At 44.2% G+C, this 9,603-nt stretch overlaps 1 long non-coding RNA gene across 3 annotated transcripts in view; it reads left to right on the top strand.

Annotated features, from left to right (window-relative positions):
* The window catches only part of LOC102549861 (uncharacterized), a 30,802-nt gene extending 21,341 nt beyond the window's left edge, over window positions 1–9,461 (top strand). For 2 of the 3 annotated variants that reach the window (XR_010054299.1, XR_594184.4), the window contains one exon: window positions 5,659–9,461. This is a non-coding gene — a long non-coding RNA (uncharacterized LOC102549861). The remainder of the gene's footprint in view (window positions 1–5,658) is intronic. The other variant, XR_010054300.1, reaches the window with a different exon arrangement.
* Window positions 9,462–9,603: the final 142 nt, after the last annotated feature.

Below are 9,603 nucleotides of genomic sequence, written 5' to 3' on the forward strand. Positions count from 1 at the left end.
GAAGAACCAGTGGGCTTATAGGCTGGATATTATATTTCCCATTCCATCTCTATTAAAAAAGACTTTATTTATTGTTTATTTTAATTGTATTTCTAGGTGTATTTCTCCCTCATGTTTGCAGGTCTCCAAGGCTAGAGAATGGGGTCTACAGACTTTCTACAGTTGGAGTCATAGGCTATTTTGATCAGCCTGATATGGATGCTGGGAACTGAACTTGGGTCCCCTAGAACTCTTAACCACCAGCTCATCTCTTCAGCCCCTCATCTCTATCTTTCTTTCAAATGACAAATGCCTTCTTATTCCCAGTGACCTCATTCTGGACAAAATTGGGCCCTTGTGGCTGAGGCCAAGCTTTTACTGTGACTCGGTTTCCTGTGTTCTGGAAGAAGTCCTTTTTCTTAATTAACTGTTGTTCTTCTTTTGTTAAGACTTAAGTGGTATTAAGGTAAACCCTCATGTTCTCCTGTAATGGCAACTTGGCCCTTGCCATGAGTTGGAAGGACTCCCAAGGTGAGTTATGTTCCCACAACTTCCCAGCAAAGACCAGTGCTCTCTGCTCCTAGGTGCAAGCACAAAAACACGTCCTCTCCCATGTAACAATAGTAGCTACTTTCCTGAGGACAGGGATACCTGTGTCAGGAACACTGTATTTTACTAAAGAACAGGATATCCTGGTAAAGTCCACGTTCTTTAGATGTTCTTGTTATGAGAACCATTAAGGTTCCCTTTGACTGATTATGGCCTTGACATACTCTCTCTGCCTTTGAAACTCTCCCCTACTTAAGACGTGCAAAGACTCATTGGATGGCTTGCAAATTGTTAGAGAGACCCAAGTTTTCTAATGTGAGTCTCATGGAAGATTTCTCAGAGAGAAAGTTTTTCTGACTGACCAAAGTGAAGTTGTTTCCATGTGTCCATCTCGGGTGAACTTTTGCCTTATGCTGGTCTTAATTGGGTTATTTTTGCTCTTGACATACATCTTGATGTTTACATCTGACAGCTCTAGAATTTCTGGTTTTCTTTGCAGCTCTACTTCTGGACAACTCAACTTTTGTTCTTCCTCCCTCCTTCCCTCTCTTTCACCTTTATATGCCACCTTTTGGCCTCCCCTTCCTTTTCCTCTGTCTCTGTCACTCGTCTCTGCCTGGTCCCTGTCTCTCATCTCTGTCTCTATCTCTGTCTCTCTGTCTCTGTCTCTCTCTCATTTCAAGGCAGAATATAGACTTTGTCATATCTATAAATAGATTCTGACCCAAAGAACATTCCCCATGCATTTTTCATATGCTGTTGTTGTGCGGCTGACTTTGCTTTGAGAAGTTTTTAATGAGGTCACCATAAGTATTCGGTGGGGTGGCTGAAAAGCAAAACCCAGTGCTGAGGAAATGCTCCAATGGCGACATATACACCTTGCCAGTGTGAAGACCTGAGTTTGATCACAGAACCCATGTAAAAAAAACATGAGGGTCACTAAAAACCATCGCATTCTCGGTTTCAGAAAGCTTGCCTAACTTGCAAAGAGCCCAGGCAAGCTCCCCAGCAACCCCCAGATAAAGAGCCATGGCACAGCTATGTGATCCTAGTGCAAGGCTGGTGGAGAATTCCCCTAGCTTGGCAGCCAGTAATCTGTTTGGCCAACCTAGCCTACTCCAAGCCAGTGAGAAACCAGCATGAATAATGTTTTTAAAAGATACGTAAAGGGGTTGGGGATTTAGCTCAGTGGCAGAGCGCTTGCCTAGGAAGCGTGCAAGGCCCTGGGTTCGGTCCCCAGCTCCGAAAAAAAGAACCAAAAAAAAAAATACGTAGAATCTGGTCTGAGGAATGACAAGTGAGGTTGTGTTCTGGCCTCTGTGTGCCCCATAATACACACACACACACACACACACACACACACACACACTAGTACAAGGACATGCACACACACGTATACACACAACACACATTTACATAAAAGCAATGTCAGCACTTCTGTAAAGATCCAAATACATGTATATTTGGAAAAAAACATTGAGCTGTAGCTCTTTTCACTCCAGTTAATATATAGTCATTTGCTTTGCAAAATGACAGTGCAACCAGGAAATTGTACCCACTTGATGGTATTATGACTCTACTCTATTGTACTCATGAAGGAGAGAATGTCTGGGGGCCTCCAAAGTTGCAGTTTCCACCTAGAATCTGGCTCAGATTCTAAATCTGGTCAGCCTTCAGGAGTGATTAACGAGTGACTTAATACAGACCATAGTATACAAGGGTCAAGCCCTGTGAGTTCTGGAATCCAATCCACTGACCTGAGGGTATAGCTCAGCTTAGAAGCTCCAAGCATAGTCCTCATGGGTTTTAGTTGATTACTCCATTTATGCCTGAGATTCATTACATAGCATGAGGATGGGGTAGTCTAACGTGTTTGCACACAGACTGCAGGTAAGATGCCGTGAGGATCATAGCTAGCTATCTTCAACTGGTGAATTGCTTTAAAGCAGTATTTGCAGAAAGTGATATATTCTATGAGGCTCATGAAACGAGAATAAGCCAAATTAAAGACAACGCGTTACACTCGGAAGCTTTGTTGTATAAACACCGAGGAGGAGCGGAGGCAATCAAATCTATTATGCAAATTTCAAATGAGTCAAATTATGACAACTTAATGTTCCCATCTGTACAAGATGAATCAACCTGCCTCTGGAGCCACAGATAGAATGAGGAAAGGGCCTCCCAGGTCTGAGGTAAGTCTCATTAGTTGTTCAACTTGTTCCCATTACTCCACATCCCACCCAGCCTTCCCTTACATCAAGACCTCCAGAGCCATGCACAGTAGCTACATCTGATTCTTGGTGTCTTGTGGGACCTCTCACAAAGGCTGCTATAGATTTCTTCTCTGATCCATCTCGGGGAAAGAAGATCTTTATTCCCAGTTTGCTGATGTGGCTGGGAGATTCAGGGTGGCCTTGACATTTCCTCTGATATGTCAAAGTGCAATGAACGAACCGTGCCTAATCGGGGTCTCAAAACAAACTCACTTAGTACAAGGAGTAGGGTGTTTCAGCGATGGGTTGATGAGGAGTGAATGGGTCCCTGTAGGCAAAGGAGAGTTGAAGATGTTTTGACCCTGCATTGATTTATACTCCAGCGAGGGAACTTAAGGAGTCGGTGGTGTATATATCTTTGACTTCAGACCTGCTTGCCTAGACTTTTTCTTGTGGGAACAGAATGCAGAATCAATAGCACTGCCTTCAGTTTGTTGAGCTTTTCTCTCGGCTCACTATTCTTGCTTCTGGTTTACACATCTGCAAGCCAGTCAACAACTCAGAGCTAATTCACCAAATGACTGTTTCTCCAATGGCAAAGATGGCAGCGACCTGTCCCTGACCTTCTGCTCTCATTCCAAGATACTTTGTGATGAACGTTTTTCTCCATTGCCTTCCTAAGGCATGCTGAGGAATATTAGCAGGTCCCCTTCATCCTCCCCTTTCTGTTGCTACCTCCCTACTAGGTTGACCACAGTCAGTGCTGGTAGGTAGACCGTACTCTGGGGTGCCCCACACCGTATGTATGTGAACACCATTGTTTGGACCCAGTGGGTTATAAGAACAAAAACGGAGGTTATGAATGGGGAGGGTGAGGAGTGGCATGTGGGGAGAATTTCGAAGGGCTTGAGGGGGGGAGGACATGAAGTGGGTCAAATATGATTGAAATATTATATGTGTGTGGGAAATCCTCAAAGAAGAAATAAAATATTTAATTAGAAACAAATACAAAAGTATCAATAAAAGGCCTCTATCTCTTGTCCTTGCAGACTCTCCCTTGGCCCCCATATCTCATCTCCCTTTTTTCTTCACTCCCCTGCTCCCCCTGTGCTTTCTTACTCCCCCCTGCCCCTTTGTCCAGTAGCTCCCACTGGAATAGGGCAGTTAAAGAAATTCAATGTTCCTTAAAGATGTTGTAATGGGGACAAAAAAAAAAAAAAAAAAAAAAAAAAACCAAACAACCAAACAAAAAAAAACCCTCATAGGTTCTACCTAAACAGTTACGTGGTGGTAAGAGAGCACCAGGTCCTTCAGTACTGGGAGGACGGACAGCCCACTTGACAGGGTTCACTTCTGGTGAATTTGCTGAAGCATCACCTCAGTCCCAGTAGGGGTGAACAGCGCTCCCCAGAGTGCTGAGTTATGCAGCAAGTGAGTGGAGGCGGTGTCTCTGGGCGTTCTAGAATACTCTTTTTCAGGACATGGTTTAGCAGCATAGTTGAGGGAAGGTATTGTGCTCACTGTGATAGCTAAAGTTGAATGCTTTTCTGGCTTTGAAATGAGGAAAATGATTTTGTCTCCAGGTTATGCTGTAATAGGCGAAGCTTGTGAAGAACTGTAAAATGTTCTCAGTTTAGAGATAAACTCCTCAATTGCAAGAAAAAAGAGAAAGGAACATAAGCAAGGCAGTGATGGTCACTAGAGAAAAGGCAGATCACTGGCCATGTGGGGATAGCAAGGACACAGAGCTAAGATGACCCCGTAGGCCACTGGTGTCCTTTCTACTGTGTGCATGGGCATCTGGCCTCTGAAAGGACTCTCCATAGTAGCTGCCACAGTATGGAGAAGCCACTCTCTAACCTAGAATGTAGGTCAGAGTTCCTGCAGGCGGGGTGGACCCAACCTCTAGCTGCAATGTTCATTCTTTGTCCAACTGTGCCCTGCCCTAACTGAGATCTCCTGGGAGCTTTTCAATAAACCATTTGTACAAGGGTCAAAGATAACTTGTTTGTACAATGCAGATGCCACCTGGGTCCTGAGGTCCTGGGAAACTAGGCTCAACTTGGCTTGAACCCTAGTTCCATGACCTGCGGTTATCTCTGCCTGCATCTGGCTCCTCTTCAACAGGCTTCTCTACTTCTTCTCCTGAACCTCTTCCTGTTGACAATGTCTGCGCTCTCAGTGGTTTTTTGACTTATTAGCGGAAATGTAGTAATAAACTTTGCGGGGTACCTCAAAAGTAAGCACACCCGTAGCAGACATGCAGAGACTTAAAAGGGAACCGAAAAAAAAAAAAAATAGAAAAGGAAAGAGAAACAAATGACTGAGAAAGGCTGTGCTGTGGAACAGAACCTGGGTTACAGAGCAGACAGCTGGTAGATTTGCTGGTGACGCACGGCGGCCTTTGTTCTGTTTATTGCTTATTACAAAAAAAAAGTTTTAAGTTTAAACAGTGATTAGTTCTAATTGTCACCTTGATACAATCTAGAATCACCTGGGAAGACAGTATCAATGAGGGATTATCTTGATCAGGTTGGCCTGTGGATGATTATATTAATTAATATGGAAGACCCAGCCCACTGTGAGCGGCACCATCCCCTAGGTTTGGTCCTGGGCTGTATAAGAGTGGAAAAAAATGAACTGAGACCTAACCCCATTCATTCATCCATTCCTCTTTGCTCTTGTCTCAGGCCTGACTGGCTACATCAAATTCCTGCCTTGACTTCCCCCTAGTGATGACCTCTCACCTGGAATTGTATGCCAAATGAACCCCTTTCTGACTTGAAGTTGCTTCTGTCAGGGTATTTTATTCCTTTACTCTGTAAGCAGCAAGGCAGGTTTGCAGGCTTCAGGATCTAATTCTTCTGGGTGTCTCCCAGGCAGGTATTTTTCAAACCATTCATTTCCTCAATTGCAGACTTTCATGATCCCGAGGAGAGACAAATTACTGACTCCAAGGAGCTTCGCCAGCAGAAAGATGGCACTCGGTGGCCTTCACCGATGGGTTTCCAGTCTGTTCTGGGATGCAAAGAGCAGAACTGAGACATCTTCAGACATCCATCTGCCCTGATGGCATGGCTAGTTGGTTCTTGCTGTGACGAGAGTGAAACTGTCTTTTGAAACACCTGTTCTTCAAGCTCCATGGCTGTGTGGGACTCCTTAGATGCTGAGGTAAGAATAAAAAACAAACAGAATCCTCTTTTTTTGGAGCGGGGGGACAGGTTCTTACTCTACAGTCCAGTCTGCCCTTTGTATGACTCAGTTTGTGTAGACCCTTGAACTCATGACAATCCAGAATGGTCAGTCAAGCTCCTGGATGCCTGATTGCCTCCCCAGACTCCAGAACACAGCTTTGCTGACTAGCCGCATGCCCCAACTCTTCAGATATTTCTGGGGAGTTTTTGCACTGACTCCTGGAGACACTTGACATTAACTCTGTCCATTTGCCTTCAAGTTTCACATGCAGAAAAGGGAAACATGCGTTTTCTAGCAGACTAGAACAGTCCTGAGTGTTTCCTGTGAATGTCTCTGTGTGGTGTACCACAGGTCTGTCAGAGTGGGAGGAAACAAAGGGCTTGGACTCAAACAGGACTTCCGGAATGTTCTTTCAGACGAGTTGTGCTTGGTCCAAACTGAAACTTGGATGGGTTTATTTTTTTCACCTGTGAGTTGAGACTGTCGCTGTTTCTTGTGTTCTCACAGGACGTAATTAGTCGCATTTCCCACTGCTGTGACAAAATGCCCGAGGGCAGCGATGTGAGGAAGCTAGAAGGTTTATTTTGGCTCAGGATTTGAGGGTAGAGCCCATCATGGTGGGAAACACACCATGGCAGGGATGTGAAGCTGCTGGTTGCCTTCATCCAGTGAGGAAGCAGAAACCGATGCCAGTGCTCAGCTCCCACCTACTTTTTACTCCTCAGTGTGTAGAGCAGTGTCGCCCACAATCAGGGCTGCTCTTCCTTCTTCCCTTAGCCCTCACAGACTTGCCCAGAGATGTGTCTTCCAAACCCAGCCATTTTGACAGTAAGTATTAACTATCGCAGGGACTAAAATCCCCCCCACCCCCTGAAAGGACTATTAAGTAAGCATCAGGCATGATACCACTCACCTGTATCCTGTATCCCAACCCTTAAGAGACTGGGGCAGCAGGAGGGTTGTGAGTTCAAGGCCAGCCTAGGTCACTTGGAGAAACCCTATCTCAAAGAAACAAAACAAAACAAAACAAAACAAAACAACAACAAAAACCCCGGGGGCTGGAGGTTTGCCTCAGAGTTAAGAACATGTGCTGCTCTTCCAGGGGAGCTGGATTCAATTTCCAGCACCTCTATGGTGCTTCATAACTCTGATAACTGCAGCCTCAAGGGATCTGAAGCCCTCTTCTGACCTTCCTGAGCACCAGACATATAGGAGGTGCACATACATATATGTAGGCAGAAACACACACGTAAGATAATAAAACAAATGTTAAAAAGTTAAAAAAAAAAACCAAAGAGTTAGCAAAACCCAGACAAAAAAGTCATAATCAGGATAGCTGAACAGGCTGTGAGTTTCATCTCTCTGCCCTCAGCAAGATATCCTAAGGGAGAAACAGCAAGGACGACAGGGTGTGATAAGATGAAATAATCATATTTTGCACTTAAGTAAAAAACAGTTTTAGATCATAGATCTTCTTCCTACTTGCTGTGCAGTGTTGGGCAGGTTTCATACTTGCTAAGGTTTTCATTTTCATATTCAAGGCTAAAGGGTTAGATAGACGAATCAATGGTCGAATCAAAGGACGGGAGTTTGGTTCCAAGAACTTGAGGGTAGCTCATTTCCATAGGAACAGGGATCTGATGCCCTCTTCTGGTCTCTATGGGCACTGCACTCAGGTACACACACACACACACACACACACACACACATTTAAAAAGAAAATAAGGTCATTGCACAACACAGTTAAGGACAGTTACTTGTAAGTTAATATGAGGGTTAAATGAAGATGATATTTATGAAGTTCCTAGAAAATATCTTACACAGATCAAAAAGACCAAGAAGATGAAATTGCTTCTGTTTGAATTATAGTTTAACTACTTACTCATAAAAATGACTAATATTTTCACGTTAACACAAGTGAAACTTCTGTGTAGAGATGTATTGATTTCTCTAAAGCTCTACTCTATAAAGAACGCTCTGAAGACAGGGATGGGATTGTGGGCAGTGTTTGGTATCCTGGCTTAGAGTTGACCCTATGCTATGTACTCTGGAAGTGAACACTTCTTTATTGTTTTTAGTGGTGCTGAGAATCTGGAATTTCCAGTCCAGAGAGACGCCTCGGTGACTAAAAGTGTATACTGTGTTTGTAGAAGATCTCAACACGTACATCAGGTAGTTCACAACTGTCTACAGCTTCCGCTCAAGGGAAATCTGCTATTCTCTTTGGCTTCTCCAAGAAAATGAATGCATTGCATAGATACAACACACACACACACACACACACACACACACACACACTCATATGTACGTTTAATTTTTTAACTAATTAAAGTTTATGTGCATGTGAGTTTTGACCGCATGTATGTTTGTGATTGGTCCAAGCTCTGCTGGAGGCTGTTGCATTGCTGTACTTAGATTATCGACGGGATGATAAAGACAGTGGTCACACCTGCCAATTCCAAGGACACAACACACAATGCAGCCCTTCCTTTTTGGCTGTGCCCCCAGGAGAGCTCACATAACCTCTCAGAGTCCTCCAAAGTTGCTTTCTCAGGCATTTTATCAGCGGTAAGAAAAGTAACTGTATCTTGGGTATTCTGAGCTTTTGGGCTAATAGCCACTTATCCGTGAGTGAATACCATGTGTGTTCTTTTGTGACTGGGTTACCTCACTGAGGATGATATTTTCTATTTCCATCCATTTGCCTAAGAATTTCATGAAGTCATTATTTTTAATAGCTGAGTAGTACTCCATTGTATAAATGTACCACATTTTCTGTACAATTACAGACCACATGAAGCTCAAGAAGAAGAAAGACAAAAGTGTGGATGCTTCATTCCTTCTTAGAAGGGGGAACAAAATAGTCACAGGAGGAAATATGGAGACAGAGAGTGGAGCAGAGACTGAACAAAAAGCTATCCAGAGACTGCTGCTCCTGGGGATCTCTATCCCACATACAGTGACCAAACCCACTGGTGATGCCAAGAGGTGCATGCTGACAGGAGGCTGATAAAGCTGTCTCCTGAGAGGCTCTGCCAGAGCCTGACAAATACAGAGGCAGATGCTCACAGCCAATCATTAGACTGAGAATGGGCTCCTAATGGAAGAGGTAGAGAAAGGACTGAGGTAACTGAGTGGGTTTGCAACCCCATAGGAAGAACAACAATATCAACCAACCGGACCCTCCCCCGACACCCAGAGCTCCCTGAGACTAAATCACCAACCAAAGAGTACACAGGGAGTGAGTGGCCCATAGCTTCAGCCACATATGTAGCAGAGGACAGGCCTTGTAGGGCATCAATGGGAGGAGAGATCCTTGGTCCCGTGAAAGCTCGATGCCCCAGTGTAGGGGAATGCCAGGGCAGGGAGCTGGAAGGGAGTGGGTGGGTGGGGGAGCACCCTCATGGAGGCAGAGAGTGGGGGGATGGAATGGAGGGTTTCCAGAGGGGAAACCAGGAAAGGGAATGACATTTGAAATGTAAATAAAGAAAATATCTAATAAAAGAAAAAAAGGAAAAAATAGAAAAGTAAGTGACTGAGGCATATGTGTGTACATGGGGTAGGATTAAGGATATCTTTTTAAACTTCGGTCTACCATCAACCTTTCCAGCTTTCATTATTTCAACCATATTTACCACCAACAAACTACTTCTGTATCTTAGCTTTT

Source organism: Rattus norvegicus, chromosome 8 (assembly GCF_036323735.1).
Source record: "Rattus norvegicus strain BN/NHsdMcwi chromosome 8, GRCr8, whole genome shotgun sequence".
Lineage (NCBI taxonomy): Eukaryota > Metazoa > Chordata > Mammalia > Rodentia > Muridae > Rattus > Rattus norvegicus.